The following is a 21,442-nucleotide window of genomic DNA, read 5'->3' as shown; positions in this document are numbered from 1 at the left end:
TGCTGGGATTACAAGCATGAGCCACCGCACCCAGCACAGAAAGATTTTACAACCAGCATCTCGCCTCGCACTCCCAAATCAGAAACTCTAGACTTAGACCCCAGAAATGAGTATGTGTTGCTAATCCCCCAGGTGATTCAGATGCAAGCGGTCTACACAGAGCACATGGGAACCACAGTGAAGGAGCCAGGATGATGGAAGTTGTACTGAGCCCAGGACCTACGTTGCCAAGTTAATCATTACTAATAAATCTCTAAGGCCAATTTGCATCCTCTTCATGTGCCTCTTTTCCCTAAGACATACCAAAAACATATTCTCCTTAATTAAGAATATCCAGTTACTTGAGTTCCAAACAAGTCATTTCTTCTTTCAAACCAGGATCTAAGTTGCGCATCCCTACTGAACATCAGCTATCAGAAATGATTTGCCTGTTTTTCAGCAGCAACTGATCATGACATGACAAGCCTGTCCTGGGGCCTCCTCTGAATAAACAGCCCACAGCACTGAGAACAAACTGTTCTGTCAACCAGCAGGCTGCTAGCACGGACAACTCTGTACACCTGTTGTCACAAGTGCTAATGATAAGTGACACTAATCACTGAGGATGTCTGAAACAGCCTTCCCAAAAGAATGGACAGTTGAATCCAATTTCTAGCCTTGGATTATACGAAATAAAGAATGATCATTAATAATTATAATAATAACAATAGCCAGCATTCACAAGGCATGGATCATATGCTCAGATACTTCTGGGCACTTTTAGTGTGTTATTTCACTTACTCCCTGGTATAGAATGGATTATTGATTTCAGTTCTTCATCTTTCATTTTTCCCTTTTTTACATTCTTTGCCATGTGACTTATAGTTGTCCCTAAAGGTGGGGTGTATTTCCCCACTTCTTCCCCTCAGGCAAACCTAGTCTACATCAGCTAACCACAGATGTTTCAGTAAGAATACATGGTGCAAATTAGTGGATAGGAAGTCACTTACGTGGTGACTTGTTATATAACAACGACTGACCAACTCCATCTCCCAGAACAGTGATTAGCAAACCAAGGTCTGGGCCTAGGTTCTGTTTTTGTAAAAAAAAATTTTATTGGAACAAAAAAAGTCCACGTATTTACATGTCATCTATGGCGGCTTTCCTGCTGTAACAGCAGACTTGACTAGTTGTCACAAAGACAGTATGATTTACAAAGCATAAATATTTACTATCTGGCACTTTATAGAAAAATAATTGCTGGTTCCTGCCCTAGCACAACTTTTCTCAAATATTAGCCTGCATCAGAATCACCTGCAGGACTTATTAAATCGATGTAGCTGAGCCCTAGACCCAGAATTCTGTTGGATAGGTCTGGAGTGGGACTCAAGAATTGCACTTCTAACAAATTTCCAGGTAGATGCCAATGCACTGGTCTAAGGACCACACTTTAAGAACCACTGCCCTACAACAGTGATTCTCAACTCTGGCTATATATTAGAACCACCTGGAGAGCTCTAGCATTGAGCCCTGGGGTATATCAGTAATTGCTGAAAAGCTGGCCGGGCGCAGTGGTTCACGCCTGTAATCCCAGCACTTTGGAAGGACAAGACAGAGAGATCACGAGGTCAGGAGATCGAGACATCCTGGCCAACATGATGAAACCCCATCTCTACTAAAAATACAAAAAATTAGCCAGGTGTGGTGGCACGTGCATGTAGTCCCAGCTACTCAGGAGGCTGAGGCAGGAGAATCGCTTGAACCCAGGAGGTGGAGGTTGCAGTGAGCCAAGATCGTGCCACTCCACCCCAGCCTGGTGACAGTGAGACTCCATCTCAAAAAAAAAAAAAAAAAAAAAAAAACTTCCTGGGATTTTCAGATTTAGAACACTACTCAGGAACAACCCTTTTAGTCACTGAATTATTGGTTGAGCAGCTACCATGAACAAGCAACTGTCTTGAAAACCGTTTTGAGGACACAGCCCTGAACCTGAAGGAACTCCTAGTTTGAGGAAAGACACACAGGTAAATAGCAAAAATAGCTCACCTCCTGCATGCTGGAGATGAGCATTCAGTGAGAGGGATATCCTAGGGATGAGCTGTCAGGCAAGAAGGGTAGGAGGAGGTTACCTGGGGGAGGTGACACCTGAAGCAAATTTTGAAGATGGAAATGCAATACACATTTCACCAATAAGGAATGTGGACTCAAAGTTTTAGGTCGCTTGGCTAGGATCACATTCTAGTATGTGGAAGGTCAGGATAAGGATCCAAAGCCAGCTCTTGGAATATTTCCTTCCCACCCTGAAGCCTGTTTATGTTTGCCCTTCTGCATGACAGGTTAGTCGGGGGGTTCTGTTCCAGACTCCAGTCTCAAAATGAATGTAATGACATCTACAAAATAAGTACCTTCTAAAATTGTTGTTATTAAATGATGGATGTAATTGAGTCACGGTTTGATTCAGAAGGCACATCAGGGTCTTCAGGTGTCTCAAGGCCATCCATTCAAGCAGCAGTCATCCAAATATTCTAAGTATGTCAGAATCCTCACTAGGTACTTCAGAATCTTCATTTCTGGTTGAAAATTGTTTTGTACATTACAGAGAAACAAGATATCATTTGCCTCTGGATGGAAGTATACACCACCACCTGATGTCGTATGCTTGCCTGAAAATCAAACTTAAATTCAATCAAGGATCTAAGTACCATTTACCAGAAAACAGTGAACCACAGAGGCGCAATCTGAGAAATCCAGACAGAATGAATAACTCAGAGCAGAACAAACAACTCAGCTTCTTCAATAAATTTAAATTGTGAGGAAAAGGTTGTTATGAGCTAAATTGTGTCCCCTCTTTAAAATTAAGATGTTGAAGCCATAACCCCCAGTACTTCAGCATGTGACTGTTTTTGGAGATAAGGCCTTTAAAGAAGTAACTACGTAAAAATGAGGTCATGTGAGTGGGCTCTAATCCCGTATGACTGGTGTCCTTATAAGAAGAGGAGATTAGGGTCAGGCGCAGTGGCTGATGCCTGTAATCCCAGCACTTTGGGAGGTTGAGGCAGGTGGGTCATTAGGTCAGGAGTTTGAGACAAGCCTGGCCAGCATGGTGAAACCCCATTTCTACTAAAAAAAAATTAAAAAAAAAAAATAGCCAGGCATGATGGCGTGCACCTGTAGTCCCAGCTACTTGGGAGGCTGAGGCAGAATTGCTTGAAACCAGCAGGCGGAGGTTGCAGTGAGCGGAGATCGCACCACTGCACTCCAGCCTGGGTGACAAAGCCAGGCTCTGTCTCAAAAAAAAAAAAAAAAAGAAGAAGAAGAAGAAGAAGAGGAGATTAGGACACAGATGGTCCAACAAAGGACCATGTGAAGGCATACAGAGAAAATGGTAACCCACAAGCCAAGGAAAGAGGCCTCAGAAGAAACCAACCCTGCCAACACCTTCATCTCAGACTTCCAGCTTCCAGAACTGTGAGAAAATACATTTCTGTTGTGTAAGGCCTCCAGTTTATGATATTTTATTATGGCGGCCTTAGCACACTAATATCGGGTCCCTTATCTTTAGAGTTGATGCTTTGGGCATTATTCAACACACCTTTGCAAACAGCCTCTAGCAACTTCCAGCTGGTCTGGTCTTTGGTTCCAACTTCCGGCATTATGTAATAAAAAGTCTTATCCTTCTTCCACATTTGAATGCTTTATGTGAGGGAAGCTGCCTGCTACTCACAAGGCTTCCCTTTTCTGCCCTAAACACCTCAGTTCTCTCACTTGTTCCCAGGCCGTGGCTTCCCGATCCTCCCCAAGCACGGTGCTCTTTACACATCTGTAGAACGCCTACGGCTGTGAAGGACTGTGAAGGCCCGCCTTGCTCAGGGCGTTTGAATTCTCTGTTCCCTTTGCCAGAAACCATCCTGGCCTCGGATATTTGCTGGGCCCACTGCTTTGCTTTGTTTGGGTCTCTGCTCAAATGTCGCTTCATCAGAGCAGTATCCCCTGACCTTTTCAATCTTCACCCCTTTACTTTGCTGCTTCTCTTTCTGTAGCACATATTAGACATTTATACAAATCTTTATGGGTTGTCTGTCTCCATCCAATAAACTGAAAGTTCCCTGAGGACAGGTACTCTGTGTGCATCCCTGCTGCGTCCACAGCACTGAGGACAGGGCCTGTTGTTCTGAAGGGGCTCAACCTGCTGGATGAGTGAGGAAATGACAGTTGTTTTTAAAGTGAAGCATTTCAGTTCCGGGTCACAGCAAATATCACTGCTTATTTCCCCCCCTTCCCTTTAAAAGCACTCAGCAACAAGCCTAAAAGTAGCAGAAGGAAGCTCTGTCAGTGGCCACCCAGAGCCCTCAGCATCACTCCCCAACAACAACAAAAAAATCCCCGCCAGCCCGCCCAGGCTGCAGCTGGACAGCCCAGAGACACTTCGCGGCCATCTGTAGACCACCGGGCCCAAGTCAGCCGGCTGGGGAGACAGCAGGAGGCCTCAGGGACACGTGCTTCAGGCAGATGCGCACCCACCCTGAGCACATTCGACTTTCTCCTCATCAGACGGCTCGTTTGCATCTGCCCATGTGTACCTTGGCTTCCACAGCCTCTGTTTACAAATCTGGGTCAAGGAAGGACAGGAATTCCAACAACACGCGATTCACAGAAGCCGGCCTGCGGCCTCTGTTCTCATTTTTCCTTGTAAGAAGGCCGTGTGGAGCAGCGTTGAGTCACTGGAGTTGGAGGCCACCCAGACCCAGTTGATGTCCAGCTGTCATCTGTGTTTACCATCATTGCGACTTGGGGAAAATAATATGATCTCTATGAGCCTCTGTTTTCACGCTTTTCAAAAAGAAGATAACGATACAAGCTTATCAGAATTAGAACTGGTGTATAAAGAGAGTAGCACATGGAAATCATTCAGCAATTTGATATTATTATTTACATTCCCAAGTAATGCTCTAGTGTGTCCCATCTCAGGCAGAATCCTGGAGTTGTCCTTGATCCCACTTTCTGCCAAAGACAACTGGCCATGGTTCTACCTCTTACTTTATCATGAATTCATCTACTTCTTCCTCTTTCTGCGAGGACCTTCACAGGAAGACTGGCTGTTCCTAGCACAGACTCAGGAGTTGTCCCCTGCAAAGTCAGTCATGTCTCCGGCACTTCTGGCTGGGTGATGTTGAGCATGTTATTTATCTTCCATGTGACTTGGTTTTATAATCTGTAAAACAGAATGACAATGGTAGCCCTGGAGTCAACACTGTTGATTCCCTACTAAAAGCTTCTCCCAACACTCCTCTCCGTTGCTACCTCTTGTATGGAAGCTGGGAAGTCAAGTATCGGAGTTCCCAACCTTCTCTGCAGTTAGGGGTGCGCTGTGACTCATTCTGGCCCAAGATACAAGCAGAATTCTGCTGGTAAGTGCTGACAAAGCTTGAAGGTTAGGTTATAATATCCATGGGAAATGCTTAGGGAAAGGACTGCCTAATAGAACAGAGATGCCTGTGGAATGAATGTAGCAAGGTGGAGATCAAGGAGGAAACAGAATTCAACAAGAGGAACGAGGTGAGGACCAGGTGCTGTGAGAAGATTTCAGGGAGGTGGATGGTGCTGGAAGAAAGGATAGGACCTGGGCAGGGCCTGGACATCCCACACTGCTTTAAGATGATCTCGGAAGCTGCCTGTCCCTGGAAGGGAGCTGGTTAAAGAGTCAGTACAAGGGAACCACCATTCATCATTGAACTGTGAAGTGGTTATGAATTGGTCTCCACATCATCTGATTTACATGGCGCACATTCCAGTCACCGTTAAGCGTGAACGGTGTCTTTCATCTCACACTGTCTGGCAGCCTTCTCACCAGACAGGGCAAAGCTTTGCGGGAAACCCCAGGACATAGGGTTGTGCACAGCAAGGTCCCCTGGGTTGCTCTGCAGGGGCAATAATAGCCACAGCCCCACTTGGTGGAACACTCATGTATGATAACCCCTCGTGTGCCCTGTCCCAGCTGGAGAGCTGCTGCACTGTGTCCAGGCCCTCAGAGGCATAAAGGTCAGGGAGAGATGTCAGGAAAAAGTCCAGTGAATGGGTCTGCTATAATCACAGAAACTGCCCCTCACTTTCCTGAATGTGGTGGGTCCCTTCCACCCACCCAGCCACCCCATGGTAGAACTGCTAATATCGAGGAAGAAGCCAGAAAACAAACAGACAGAAAGTATTCCCCTGACAGAGTGGCTCTTAGGTGTCCCAATGAGGTGACCAATTATGGTCCAGAGAGTGTGTCCAGATTCTGACTCCAAGCAGGGGTGGTACTAGCCCCAGGTTGGAGATTGTTCAAATATGTAAAAGGTTATATTATGCTAGGCACTCAGTAGCCCTTTTGAAAACATGTTTTAAATACCTCCAGTGTCTAGTTTCTCACAGGCTTAACCTGGAACACAACCACAGACATGTTCTTTCCAAAATGCAAATCAGACTGTGTCACTTTCCTACTCAGAGATGGGTGGCTCTGCCTTAAAGATGAAATTGAAGCTCAACCTGGCAGATGCGTCCACTGTTTCCTCTTTCTCATTTCTCTTTATATGGATGTCCCAAACTCATTTTTATTACTCAGATACACAGTGATACTCATCCTTGCTTGCTTCTGCAGATCATTGCATTCATTCAATAACTTATTCATTGAATGAACATTTATTAAGCACTTCCTGCATGTCTGTATGTTACTTATTAAGATACAATGATGAACAAGAACAACTGCCTGTCCTCGAAGAGCATATCCTCAGGAGTGCCCATGCCTGGCAGCACAGGAGAATCATCCACAGGGCTGCTTAAAAGCACAGAGGTTTGGGCTTCATCCTACTATCTCATAATGAAAAGAGAGGGAAAGGAAACAGCAAGCAAAAATGTCAAAAGAGAATGAGGGGAGCTGATTACAAATTTCTCCTATTACCTTCCTGACAATCAACTGGGTGAATGGGCTGTATAGAGCCACAAACACTGGTTCAAAACTCAGGCATTTTTATATTCTGGCTTGCTGGGACATTTCCCCTTTGCATCTGTGGCTGTGAAATTATTACTAGTTCTCCCTTTTACTTTCAAAAGTGCCCTGTTTTGGATGATAAGTTCTATAATCACCTTATTCTATAGTCAGTTTTACCCTTTCCTACCCATGAGCACTTGGGGGAAATGGCTGAAACTTTCTGAGCCTCAGTTTCATGGTCTCTATCATAGAGTGAGCCATACCTACTTGAGAAGGTGTGAGAATTAAATGAGATGATGTTTGCCAAGTGCCTGGCACAGTAGATGTTTAATTCACAGAAGCTGTTGTTATTGTTTGCCTTGTAGAAAGTGGTTTTCATCTGCTCTGCATTGTTCACTGTCAAATGCAACGAGACCTCAATGATGAGAACATTTAGATGAAGCCCAGAGCATTTATATTAGTGGAGAGGATGGCCTGACTCAGCAAGACATTACTTAGGTAGTCGCTGACCAGGGTGACAAGCCTCTCTTAAGTATCTCTGTTACAATGTTTAAACTTAAGTTCAATGGCCTAGAAAGCTGAACTTGACTACCGTCCTTGTTGGTTTAAATTTCTATAGCGTTAGGTCAAATGCCAGCAACGGGCCCAGAAGGAGGGAACTGCAGCCTATTTTGATGTCCAGGGTCAGGCCGAGGAGAGAGACTGACACATTATCTGTCTGGCTGACCGTTCACTCCCCCACACCACAGTGATGACTCATCAGATGGCAAGAAAGACCCGTCTCCGCCTGTCTGAACAGTGATTCTGCCGGTGATTCATTGTTGCCCACCAGAAAGCCCCCTTCTTAATGTCCTCTTTCTGAGCTCTTCAATTAGCATTTGAGGCCAAGGATATTTAGAGGGAAGGGAGGGTAGAAAGATCTGCCAGCTGGACTAAGTGTGGCCTCACTCAGTGGCAGGGGACACAGGGAGGGAGAAGAGGAAGTGCTGGGTACGGCTTGCTCCCAGAGTGGAACTTGAAAACAGGTAGAGGAAAAAATTCTATATAATAAATGCTGAATATTTATAATATTGCAGAGGTCCTTAGAGGTGAAGGAATCTCACCAAGGACAGGAAGAAGGGCCAAAACTTTATAGAAATCAGACATCTTTTTGGATGACATTGCATGATGGTTGCTACTTGAAAGGATTGTTTAGAAGTCTAAGGTATGTCAATGGATCAACATGAAGAGAATATTTGTAGAGTCTAGGATAAAAGGAAGACTAAGGCAGGCGTTATCCAGTGCTGTTCTAGAAAGACAGTCACTGAGGTTGGTAGATATTCAAGTCTCTAGAATTATCCATAAGTTATCTAGTATGGGCCTAAAAGTGGTTAGTTTTCCCAAAGTGTGATAGGTAAAATTATTAATGTATATACACATAAAGAAAAAATATTTTAGAAGTAATCTGTGCATTCATACCACTTGTACATCAAACCAAGATTATCACATGTATTTTTCTTTGAACACAATTAAGTAAAAATATGCAAACCTTTTCTTTCTCCAGACATGCCAAGCTTCAGCTGAAACTCAGGCCTCATGCAGTTTTCTCTGCTTGGAATGTTCTCTGCCCAACCTTCTCCTGACCAGCTTCTTGTCCTACAGGTCTCAGGTCAAATGCCTTCCTCTCAGCGAAGACTTCCCTGGCCACCTTGTCAACATAAACGTCATCTGGTTATTCTCTCTCCAGCCTGTGGACTATTTTTTCTAAAGAACTTTTCAGGATCTCATCCATATCTTGGTTTACTTGTTTGTAACCTGTCTCTGTCCCCCAGAATGTAAGCTCCACGAGAGCAGCACCTTCTCCTTGACGTTATTCCTGCCTCAATCCTTAGCATCTAGCCCATTGTTTAATACATATTTGTTGAATGAAGACCCATTAAAGTGAATTATAGACTTAATAATGCCATTCATGCATTGGGGAAAAAAAGTGTGGAGTTGTAATTAGGACATGGAGAATTGGGTGTCATCCTGGACATGGCCATAGAAAGGTGTAAAATGTTTGGTGATAATTATACTTTTTTCCCCCTCAAATGAGCCGTAGACCTGAGAGTAAGGTGGGGATGAACTGTTTCCCTATGCTGGTAAATATGGATTAGAACACATGGCTTAAAAATGAGTCAAAAACAGGTTTCCCACTCCTGCCTCTTCTGATAGAGATGACTTACACAGTTACAGCTAGAAAACTGTAATCTTCTCTCTTCCTTTCCTCCCTGCTTCTCTTCTCCACCCCTCCTATCACCCTGACTCAGGGCAAGGGTTGTCCCAGGGAACTGACCTTACAGAAGAGGTAGAAGCTGAAAGAACACACCCGTGACTCTGAAAGCCATTCTTTCATGGGGAAGAGCGGACCAGGATAGAAGCTTCCTCCCCAATTCTTCTGAGACTACAAGAATTTCTATTTGGAAGTGAGCTAATGCAGAAATGGGTGGAAGTAAAATGGTTTTCCCTAGAGTAAATATCGTGGTCATGCATGTGTCATGGGTGAAAAGGGAAGTCAAGGACTACTGTAAACCACCATGAGGTCCTAGAGATCAGGGATTATGTCAACTACTATTCAGAGACCACTGATCCTAGCACATATCTTGTGCCTGGCACACAGTAGTGGTCAATCAGTGTGCACCTAACAATGTGCTCTGAAGGAATGGAAGACTATATGAATGATTGACTAGATTAGTGATTGAGTGAATAAACTATGTATTATACATCTGCCTCTTACAAATCTAGTTAATGTGAGTCTAATCTTAAACCCTGCTCACCTTAGAATATAGAAGAAAAAATATATTTTTTAGACACACAAGGCTGAAAACAAGAACTTGGACAGAAGTGATCCCACTAACTTCTGGCCGTGTTGTAAACCCTCTTGGGACACCTTTTAGCCCCATGGAATCTGGGGATCTTACAGTAGGTAGTTTGCATAATCTGTGATGAACCAATAAGCCATCTCTGCCTACATTCAGTCTCTTGAGGGGAGGTTCTTAACTTAGGTCCATGAACTCTTCAAGGATCAGAAGGTAGATGCCTGGAGGCCTGTGAAAAATAATGAAAAAATACAGCTTGATTTGCACTCATCTCTAATTGAAATTTACTATTTCTATCACTTGTGTATGTAGACAACACATAGTTTATTAGCAATAGCTGTGATTTTTATCACCCACAGAAATGACAGATAATTTCATATCATATGTCAGCTGTGGTAGAGATCATGAAATATTGCCCTCATGTCTATTTCAAAGTTACATTAGTTACTGGACTTCTGCTAGATCTTCCTTGATGCCTTTAAATAGCATATAGAGCACTTGTGGTAGTCAGGCCTCTAAGATGACCTTCAATGACTCCGCCTTCTGGCTTTCACAATTCGTATTCAGCTCTCCCTTGACTGTGAGCTGAACCTAGTGACTTGCTTCTCAAGGATAGAACAGGGCAAAGATGAGGAGGTGTCACATGTCACATCCATGAGGAGATTAGAAAAGATTATGACTTCGGTCTTGCTCATACTCACTTTCCCTCTTAGCTACTCACTCTGACAGAGCCAGAGGCCACGTTGTGAGCTGTTCGCAGAGAGGTCCACGCAGGAAGAAAACTGAGGGCAGCTTCTGGCCAAGAATCAATGAGGAAATGAGGCCCTCAGTTAGATGTCCTGTGAGAAACCAAATTCTGCCCACAAGCCTGTGAGTGAGCTTGGAAGCAGGCTCATCCTTAGACCATCTCAAGATGACTACAGCTCTGGCAGACACCTGAATTGCAGCCTCATGAGATACCTCGAGCAAGAGGATCTGTTTAAGCCATGCCCAAGACCCTGACCTGCAGAGACTGGGAGATAATAAATGCCTGTTGCTCTAATATGCTGTTTGTTGCTCAGCGATGAATAATTAATATATTTGTGTGTGTGTGTGTGTGTGTGTACTGTTTTGTAACAGTTTTTTGCTATAATTAGTTTCCTTTGAAATCCCATGTATCTTTATTTAATTTATTTAAAGCCATTATTCTGAGAAGAGATCATAGGTTTCACCAATCTGCCAAGAAGGTCTATGCCACCCAGAAGAGCCGCTGCCCCAGACTCTGTTCTGAAGAACACATGGGTTCTTGGAAGAGGGATTATATATATTATATATTATTATTATTACTACTATATAAATGGGGTATATGTGTGTGTGTGTGTGTGTGTGTGTGCATGTGCACGCACGTATGCATACCACATTTTCCTGACTTTGGAGGTGGTGAAGTGGAGTTTGGTCCAGCTGATGGGGACCCTGAGGTTGGAGCAGTAGATTCTCATCCAGACAGCAAGAGACACCAAAGGGAAAGAAGAGAGCGGAGAATCTGTGTGGCAAGTTTGAGCCCAAAGTCTGAAGAGTGACAGAGCAATGGGGAAGATTGAGAACACAGGGATAGAGCCAGGAATGTCAGAGTTTGGGGGAAAAGAGGCAACCTTAGCTGCAGTAAAACAGGGGTCCTGAGAAAATTCTGTAAACCCAAGTGATTTGGCGTGATTCAATTAAAAGTCTAGATCAGCAAAGAGAATATCATCCCCCCTCCCATTTAGAGTAGAAAGCCCTTGCTGTGTGACAGACATTTAGGTACTGCTTTCTTGCATCTGTTACCAAAGTCTGCCCTCCCACCTAAATGGTAAGCTCCCTGGGGGCAAGGCCCATGTGTCCTTGTTTCCTTTTAATTCCAGGGATCTACTGCAGCATATATGTTCACACATGAAATATCTGCTCAGAGACAGTGCTGGGTCTGGGAAACAAAGATGAATTAGGTTCAGTCTGTCTTGAGTTGATTATGGCCTAAAGAGGGAGACAGATCAATACAGGCATTGACATTAAAGAGCTTCAGTTCAAATGTGAACTGTACTTCTGAGCAGATTTGGAGTCTCTCCAACCCTTGATTTTACATCTGTTAAAGAAAGGTATAACACTCATCTTGCTGGTTTGTGGAACATTTAATGAAATATTATATTTCAAGAGCCTTGCATAAGGCCTGACATGGGGCAGACACCTCTACCTTGCTTCTGATTCTCACACCATTTCCAGTCTTATGATCACAAGGCCACAAGTGTTTATGTGAGATCAAATTCCTGTGTAAAAGCCGTGGCAGACTTCTAAAGACAAGTCCTTCTCCCAACATGCTTTCCTTCTCACTGCAAGATAATGTTCACCCACATGCCATGTTCTGTGAGCTCTTGGAAGCAGAGACCACGTGGGACTCATTTTTGCAACCCCAGCAAGTAGAAGAGTGCTGCATCAAAGTAGGGTCTGTTCAGCACAGGTTGAATGAATGACTAGGATGATAAATAATAAATCACAATAAGCCCTCCAAAATCGAGTGCAATAATGCTGTGCAAGAAAGGTCATCATAAGATGGAGGACAGAGGCCTTGACCTAGCTCTTTCAAAGGTGGAGGACTTAGATGAATGGAAGATAACTGGGGTAGAGAAAAGAGGGAGATAGTGAAGGCCCACAGTCATCTCTAGAGAGGAAGGAGAAATATTGATGAGGAGGTGTGTAAAAAAGCTACAATGGCCTCTGCCAAGTTTCATTTTAAAGGAGAAAAGATCAGAAGTAACTGTGGCAAATGTCAACATCTGTTAAATACGAGTGGTAGGTGCAAAGGTAATTAGTGTATTCCCTATGCTTCTTGTTATGTTGAAAATATTTCATGACAAGAGAGGAAAAAGCATTTCAGGTGGGAAGTATGCCACAGGCAGGTGCAGAGAAGTCAGGAGACATGTGGCAAATACAGAACAGGAAGCTTTGAGGTAGATTTCTTACTCAGGTCCCACAGGCCAAGTCCCAAGTGAGGGTCAGGGGAGCAAGCGTGGTGCTGTCCTTGGTCCTGAACCAAAACCACACCATTGAGCACTGCTATTTCTAGTTACCCTAAAGCAGTGGGTTTCTGCCTAATCCCCCCAGTGCTCAGAGGTTTCCTTAGTATTCTTTAACTTAATTTTTTAACTTATTTTAAGTTTATGCATACAAGTGCAGGTAACATAGGTAAATTTGTATCATGGTTGTTTTTTGTACAGATTATTTCATCACCCAGTAATTAAGCCTAGTACCTGTTAGTTGTTTTTCCTGATCCTCTCCTTTCTCTCACTCTTCACCCTCTGAAAGGCTGTAGTGTGTGTTGTCCCTCTTTATGTGTCAATGTGTTCTCATGACTTAGCTCCCACTTCTAAGTGAGAACATGCAGTATTTGGTTTTCTGTTCTTGCATTAGTTTGCTAAGAATAATGGACTCCAGCTCCATCCATGTCCCTGCAAAGGACATGAGCTCATTCTTTCTTATGGCTGTATAGTATTCCATGGTGTATATGTACCACATTTTCTTTCTTCAGTCTTTATTTAGGTTGATTCCATGTCTTTGCTATTGTGAATTGTGTTGTAGTGAACATACAAGTGCATGTATCTTTATAATAGAACAATTTATATTCCTTTGGGTGTATACCCTGTAAAGAGATTGCTTAATTGAATGGTATTTCTGTCCTTACGTCTTTGAGGAATCACTACAGTGTCTTCCACAGTGGCTGAACTAATTTACACTTCCATCAACAGTGAATGTGGTTTTTTTCCCTCCACAACCTTGCCAGATCTGTTACATTTTTACTTTAAAAAAAAAAAAATGGAGTTTCACTCTTGTTGTCCAGGCTGGAGTTCAATGGCACCATCTCGGCTCACCATAACTTCTGCCTCCCAGGTTCAAGCGGCTCTCCTGCCTCAGGCTCCCGAGTAGCTGGGATTACAGGCATGCGCCATCATGCCAAGCTAATTGTGTATTTTTAATAGAGATGAGGTTTCTTCCTGTTGGTCAGGCTGGTCTCAAACTCCTGACCTCTGGTGATCCATCTCAGCTTCCCAAAGTGCTGGGATTACAGGCATGAGCCACCGTGCCCAGGCACTTTTTTACTTTTTAATAGTAGCAATTTTGCCTGATGTTAGACAGTGTCTCACTGTGGTTTTGATGCATTTCTCTAATGATCACTGATGTTGAGCTTTTTTTTGTATGATTGTTAGCTGCATGTATGCCCTCTTTAGGAAAGTGTCTGTTTATGTCCTTTGCCACCTGTTTATGGGGTTGTTTGGGGTTTTTTCTTGTAAATTTAAGTGTATTATAGATGCTGGATATTAGACCTTTGTCAGATGCATAGTTTGCAAAAATATTCTTCTATTCTGTAGGTTGTCTGTTTATTCTGTTAATAGTTTCTTTTGCATTGTAGGAACTCTTTAATTAGATTCCATTTGTCAGTTTTTGCTTTTGTGGAATTTAATATTTTTAAGTCTAATTTTACCCAGCTACTATCACTGCAAAAGAAATAAAAAATTCTAGCAACAGAATGTGTTTTTTTCCAACCCGATAGTAGTATGTATCTATTATTTATCAAGCTTTTGTATGTTCTGGACACTGTGATAAGCAGTTGTTATATATTGTCTCATATTGCTATAATTATCTTCATTTTATAGATGAAGAAAGGCACACAGAATGATTGAGGTCACAGAGCTCATGAATGGTAGAGTTGAGATTAAAAGAGGTCACATAAGTACATAACCCAGGAATTAGCTAATCACTCCTTGGCATAGGCAAATAAAGCCTTAACTATGTAGAAGGATGTAACTCTATGAAGTCACTGTCTTAATACTTTCTTCATTTTTCCATCTACAAAGGCAAGATTGTGGATGCCGAAATGGCAGTGTAGGTGAAAGTACCTCATAAACTATTAAGTCTTCTGCTAGTGTTGGCAGCTCTGTCTGCTCTCTGTTATTGATAGTGATGGTTATAGTGACAATCATATGTCTTCAGCAGATGCCAACAACATAAACTAGATTCTACTTGCATGGCTCAAGGAGATAAGCCAAGGCAATAAATAGATAAATACATAATAAAAGAGAGAGAGGAAAGAAGAAAGAAAGAAAGAAGGAAAGAAAGAAAGAAAGAAAGAAAGAAAGAAAGAAAGAAAGAAAGAAAGAAAGAAAGAAAGAAAGAGAGAGAGAGAGAGAGAGAGAGAAAGAAAGAAAGAAAGAAAGAAAGAAAGAAAGAAAGAAAGAAAGAAAGAAAGAAAGAGAAAGAGAAAGAAGAAAGAAAAAAGAGAGAGAAGGAAGGAAGGAGGAAGGCGGGAAGGAAGGAAGGAAGGAAGGAAGGAAGGAAGGAGGGAAAAAAGGAAGGAAGGGAGGGAGGGAGGGAAGGAGGGAAGGAGGAAAGAAGGGAAGAAGAGAAGGGAAGGCAAGGGAGACCCAAAATGGAGTGGGACAGACTTGGATTTGTGGCCTTTATTTTAACATATATTAGCAGTGTGACTGTGGGAGAGTAATTTGATCACTTCCCAACCTCAATTTCCTCTGCTAAGAAGGGGTTGTGTCAATCCGTAAGGATAAAAGAGCTAATGTGTGATAGGGCAGCCTAAGAGAAAATATGGCATCCCTGATGATGGTGATGGAAGCTACTACTTATCAACTCCCTTCTGCCTCATGCCAGACACTGTGCTTAAGCACTTTATGCCCACAGCTCCAATCCTCATGTTGGTTCTAGAAAGTTTCTGTTACTATCTACATCTCAAAGATGACAGAACAGTTACTCAGGGAACCCTTAGTAACTCTCAGCTAAATCAGGATGCAATTTGACTCATCTAATCAGGTGGCACTTGGGAGGGTGGATGGCAAGGGCTGGTAGATAAGAAGTGGCCCTGCCCTACTTTTTCCAGAGTCTGGACAGGTACTTCCAACAACAGGTCCCATTTCAAGCTGAGAAAGAGAAAATCTCCCGGGCTGCCACCCAGTTTACCAAAGTGCCAAATTCCAAGCACAGTGGAACCCAGTCTGGCTTCCCAGATACTCAGAAGGCAACTGCCTCGGGTCCTCCCTTATGTCTCCCTTTCTTCAGTCTCTGAATCAAAGGAAAACTTGCCCTCCAGGCAGCAAAAACCAGTGCAAGGGAGCTGGGCTCCCTCCTCCTTGCTGGGTGAGCAGGGGAGAGGATAGAGGAAATTGTGCCAAAGGTCACAGTGTTCTGGGTCAGCATGTCCCAGCTTTGAAGTCAGAGAGCTGCCAGCAACCAGGCAAGAAAAATGCTGTGGGCTGCTCCATCTATCGGGCCTCGGACGAGCTCTTGCTGGGCCTTGGCCTGCACAGCAGCTGCACACTGCAGGGAGGGCCACCCACGCCAGAGACACTCCCTGGTCGCCACAGCAGCACCCTTAGGAACCTGTGATTGCAGAATAGCCAAGCCACAGAGCACACAACAGCATCACAGGTGTGCCCAGGTACCTTGCTGTCTTGCCTCCATCACCAAACTCCATCAGAGAGAATAAGCTTTTCTGCATTCCCCAGGTTGTCCTCCTTTTTCTCGCTGTACTTACAACTTCTTAATTTGTTCAATCCTGACCCCCACCAAAAATAAAAATAAAAAAAAGTTAACTAATTGTGCATGCACAATTCTGTGATATGATAAAGGGCCAGGTAATGGTGATCAAGTTATAAAAACACCACTGTCCCTGTCTTTGTAGAATTGATAGAGGACATAGACATTAACTAACAAATGAAGATGCTGGTATAGGATTAAAAGTTGTGGTGGCATCATGAAGAAAAGAGAACAGGGTGCCAGAGAAGAGAAGAGAGAGTAAAATGGCAACCTCCAGATAGGAGGATAGGAAAGGTTGCTTGTAGAAGGGGCAATGAGATTGAGGACTGAAGGATCAGCAGGAGGCTGCCTTCAAGGCCCAGCTGGGTGTGGGGTGAGGGATTTTTCTGGGAAACAGCATGTGCAAAGGTTCTGAGGCAGGAAAAAGAATAAGATAGTCAGGAAGATGAAACAATATACATCATAGATAGATGTGAATCCCCGATTAAGCTGTGGGACCTGAAGTCTATACTTCAATTCTCCATCTCAGTATTCTCAGGTAGAATCAGGTAAGGATTCAGGGAGGAGGTACACTTGGCCTCAGTATGAGAAGATGCAAAGATGGAGAATCAGAAGACAAATGGTTCCAGGTTAGAGGTTTTTCAGCAGATACCCAAAGTCTCCCAGCTAGAAGGGATATAACAGCGACTTGAACCCACAACTAACAATAACTAACTTACACGTGCATATTTTCTAAGTTTCTTCATCCAGTGTTTCTTCATCGTATTTCAAGTTGGTCTAGAGATAAGTTTGTCTACAGATAGGAACAGAAGTAGGACGAATGAGAAGAATCCAAGTTCCTGACGATTTCTGTTCTCCTTACCACTAGGGAGAACCAGTCGATAGATACGGGCGAGCTAGTCTGTAAAAAGGGGTGTTGAAACAGAAGTGTCGCCACCCAACTGTTCAGAGCTTCCGAGTCCAGCCACACCCAGCAGGCCAGTAAAATCAGACTGTGAACACTTAGATGATTATCAACTCCTAGACCTAAGACAAGCCACTGACCTCTCTGACCTTGCTGTTCTCACAAGAGAGCAGAGCTGACAACGTAATAAAATTGAGGGGCCCCTTCTTGGAAAAGCATGGGGAAATTATCATTCAAAGTACTATTAATAAAATATAAAACTATTTCCTTTCTGTCAGTCTCTCTTTTGACTTGTCATGCTCTTTTAAATTTTTTATTTAATATAAATATAAGTAAAGCATTATAAATATTTTAAATCATCAGCATAAATTTTATCATTCGTCTTTATATTGTACAATTCCAGTTTTAAGTGCAAGTATAAGAGCATTGAATCCATATAAAGAATCACCAGAATGACCCAATTTGTATTTTCTAGCCTATACACGCAAATATTTTGTTCTTACCAAAAGAGTAAAAACACTGCCCAAAACAAACTCAGTTATTTTTATTTTACCTTTCAATACTCACACTTTATACCAACAGTCAAAATGGCTGGCGGCTTTCATTACACACTTACTTCGTACTGGCCGTGAGTTCCATCGAACTTCTGGGCTCTGTGGGTCCACCAGAATTCTGTCCTCACAAGAAATGTGATACAGTGCCTATCTCCTCTCATCACTTACATGCCGCATTACCCCATCAGACTTTACTTATAAAACTCAAATTCAAAGATAAAATCTGTGAGAGTTTCAAGCTAGTGACAGCAGAGCATTAAACCAAGCCTGGGGCTCTTCTGAGCAAGGTGCCATGTGTGCCTGCCCTTGCCACACCCACATGAAACCTGCAAGTAGTAGGGGAAGTAATTCTGGGTAGTAATTCTGACTATATGTGCTTTGTGTTACCAATTATGTTTTGACCCTCATAAACTATTTCAGCTTTCTGAATCTGATTTCACCTTCCTAGAGGCTTTTGCCCTGTACATGCAGATATATTTTGTTCTGCAGATATATTTTGTTTTGGCAGATAAAGTAGGGTTTATGTGTATAGACTTGAGAACCAGAGGGAAGGTCTCTTAAAAGAGTCCACACTGGCTTAAGTTCTTGGTGGACCTCTATTCAAAGCCCAGCTTCCCCAGTGAGTTGCTTAGTAACATTTAGCAGGTGATTTAGCCATCTGAAGTCTCACTTTCCTATGTTGTAAAATGGGGATGATGGCTGCCCTATTAAAGAAGGGCTGCCAGAACTCAACACAATCTAGATCAAGTCCCTGAACAGAGAAAGCAGAAAATTAACAATTAGTACCATGTTTAAGTTCAGGTCTCTGAACTTCAGGTGTCCCGATCACTCTTAGTGCCCGCAGTCACTCCCCAGAACCGCCTCCTTGTTACCCATAGCCACATGCCTGGTCTAGGAGGCAGATTTGTGCCACGGAGTGGAAGGTTAGGGGGGCTTCCAGGTCCGCTTATTGGAACACAGGTTCCAATTTCAACACTATGTACTGTGTGACTCTGAGCAAGTGACTTCACATCTTAGGGTCTCAGTTATCTGACAGATAACTAGCATAACAGAAACTTGATACCAGTTATCCTCTTACCAAGAAGTATTACATGGTACCTACTTTACAAAGCTGTTGGGAGAATTTCATGGGCTCTATGTGCCACTCAGTATTCTATTTGGCACAAATTAATGTCCAGTAAATTACTCCCTGCCTCAATTGCCTATCTGCAAAATGAGGATACTGGTAGTCTCCACAACAGGAGGTTGTTTTCTGAAACAAATGACAATGTCCACGTCATGGGCTCAGCATGGTGCCTGGCATATGGTTATACCATAATGAATGTGAGAAAATAACAATAATAATGATTGGCAGTTATCACATTCCTGGTGGTATCAGATAACCACCACAGCTCTCACTTCTCCCCACTTCCCCTGCCTGGGGCACTCCTGACAGTGCCCAAGGGCGTATGTTCATTCAGTACCCATTTTTCTGACTGCACTTCAAAACCCCCACCCTTACCCTGAGAAGAGTTTACTCAAGGACTGAGTCTATTTTTGTTTTTGAAGAACGAAAACAAACCCATGTGCCAAAGAATAAACTTCTTCAAAACAAGGCAAGTCCCAGACAAGGCCATGGCCCTGGCTTTTGGGAGCTGGGAGGAAGGTTTAATTTTGAGTAACCTCTTGACAGAAGATAATAACTGCATCTCTCCCACCTCTGTGGTTGTGAGTCAAGGTCTATTGTCCTCTGGTCTAGCACAAAGGGTCATGTGCTTCCCTATTTGAAGTTACGAAATTATCTCGCTTCAAACAACATCAGAACATCAGTCTTTGTCACTGTCCCCAGTCACCTTTACCCCTTCTTCTGTAATAAAGAGTCATGTTCCATAAACTCTTAGAGTTTATTACCCTGGCCTTAAGGTGCCCCCATCAACGCACCTTTCTGATAAACCTCTCATTTTCCCCAACACAACTCAGATTCACCTTGTTTAGCTCATTTTTTTTTTTTTTTTTTTTTTGCACCCAGTAGATACTTCTTGAACATTCATTATGTACCAAGCATAGTGCTAGATGCCAGGGACAGACCTGTTGAGTATGATACAATCTGTTTTCTGTGTGTAAGCAGACTACAAATGTACACCTACATTTCAATATAATGTGTTAAATGCAATAAGAAAGGAAAAAAGACAGCAGCATGGAAACCCAGAAGAATAGAAGAGGGGGCTTAGCCCTATGTGAGGGATTTAGTATAAGTTGAAGAAGAGGACATCTTCAAGAAAGAAAGTCAAGAAAGAAAATGGCTATTTCTCACCCATAACTTCCCTAGTCATTCATCTCACAAACACAGATTAAGCAACGTTTCCCCAACCCACCCATATTCTCCGGCAGCTCCCCTCTCCCATCTCAGCTCTCAGCACACAGTTCTACAAATGCACATTTCAGTATCTTACTCCCAGAATAGACTCGGCTCTCGATAAAGGCAGCAAGCAGGTCTGCCATGTTCTCTGTTGTAGCCGTAGCCCCGACATTAGTGCCCAGCGTATAAAAGGCACACGATCAATATGTATCACATTGAACGAAACATCTTTTGGCAACCTAAAGTGAAGGCTCCATGCTAGATAATAGTAATCCTGCCTAGACAAATATGCATAAAGAAGTAATTAACAATAGAGGTTGGCAAATGTAAATGCTAAATGAATGATACAGACTGTAGATGTTAGGTAGACTGATATATTTAACTCTGTTTCATTAAATTCAGTCCAACGAATATTAATTGTGCCTTCCAGGAACAGTAAAGGAACAGGAGGGGATACAAAAATAAATCAGAAAAAAAAGAAGTCCTTACACTCAACCTGTTAACGTAAAAGAGCCAATACAAATGCACTACAAAAAAAAAAAAAAAAAAAAAGACTATGAATATTCAAAGGAGGGGCACCAGAAAAGATTTCAGAAAGTGTTTAGAAAACACTGGAGTAAAGCACTTCTGTGTGGGTTCAGATGGAGACAGAGGAAGAAATCATTCCAGGAAGAAGAAGCATTTGAAGCAAACAGAAAGAAAGACAGAAAATGGGTGGTGCATTTCAGAAAAGCTTAGTTAGACAGCCATCTAAAGACAGTGCTCAGGAGCGGAAAGAGTCTAACCTCAAGTGTTCAGCAAACTCACCAGCTCTTCCAGAAACCTCTTACACCCACAGTGCTAGAGCATCATGGATCTGGCCACGACTTCCACACGGAGGCACTGGCCCTTTCTGCTTCCTTCAGCAAGGAAGTAACACAATCAAAAGTGCATCTTAAGAACATTTATAGGCAACTATGCAGGAGACATGTGCTGCTACTGTCTTCCCAGTCCTTCTACTTCCTTGAAGGAACCACAGCCTTTTCCATTCCAAATGGGTCTAATAGGTCTTCAGTTAGGGTAGTCTCACAGTCTCAGGAGTGGATGCAAGAAGGTCCATCATAAAAACCCATCCAATCCATAATGACCAGTCCAGTGGTGAGCAGATTCCTCAAGAGCCACTTAGAATATTTTTCTGGATCAATACACAGATATTGGGAAAGAGAAGTCTTTTCTCAGCTGATGTTGCTAAACTAGGAGGAAACAAGTTGGAAATCTATACAGAAATGTTCTCTACCCCAGAGAGAAAGTCAGCCAGGTGGCATGAAGCCA

This window comes from Macaca mulatta, chromosome 8 (genome assembly GCF_049350105.2).
Source record: "Macaca mulatta isolate MMU2019108-1 chromosome 8, T2T-MMU8v2.0, whole genome shotgun sequence".
Lineage (NCBI taxonomy): Eukaryota > Metazoa > Chordata > Mammalia > Primates > Cercopithecidae > Macaca > Macaca mulatta.
Note: the sequence above shows the minus strand (reverse complement) of the source record.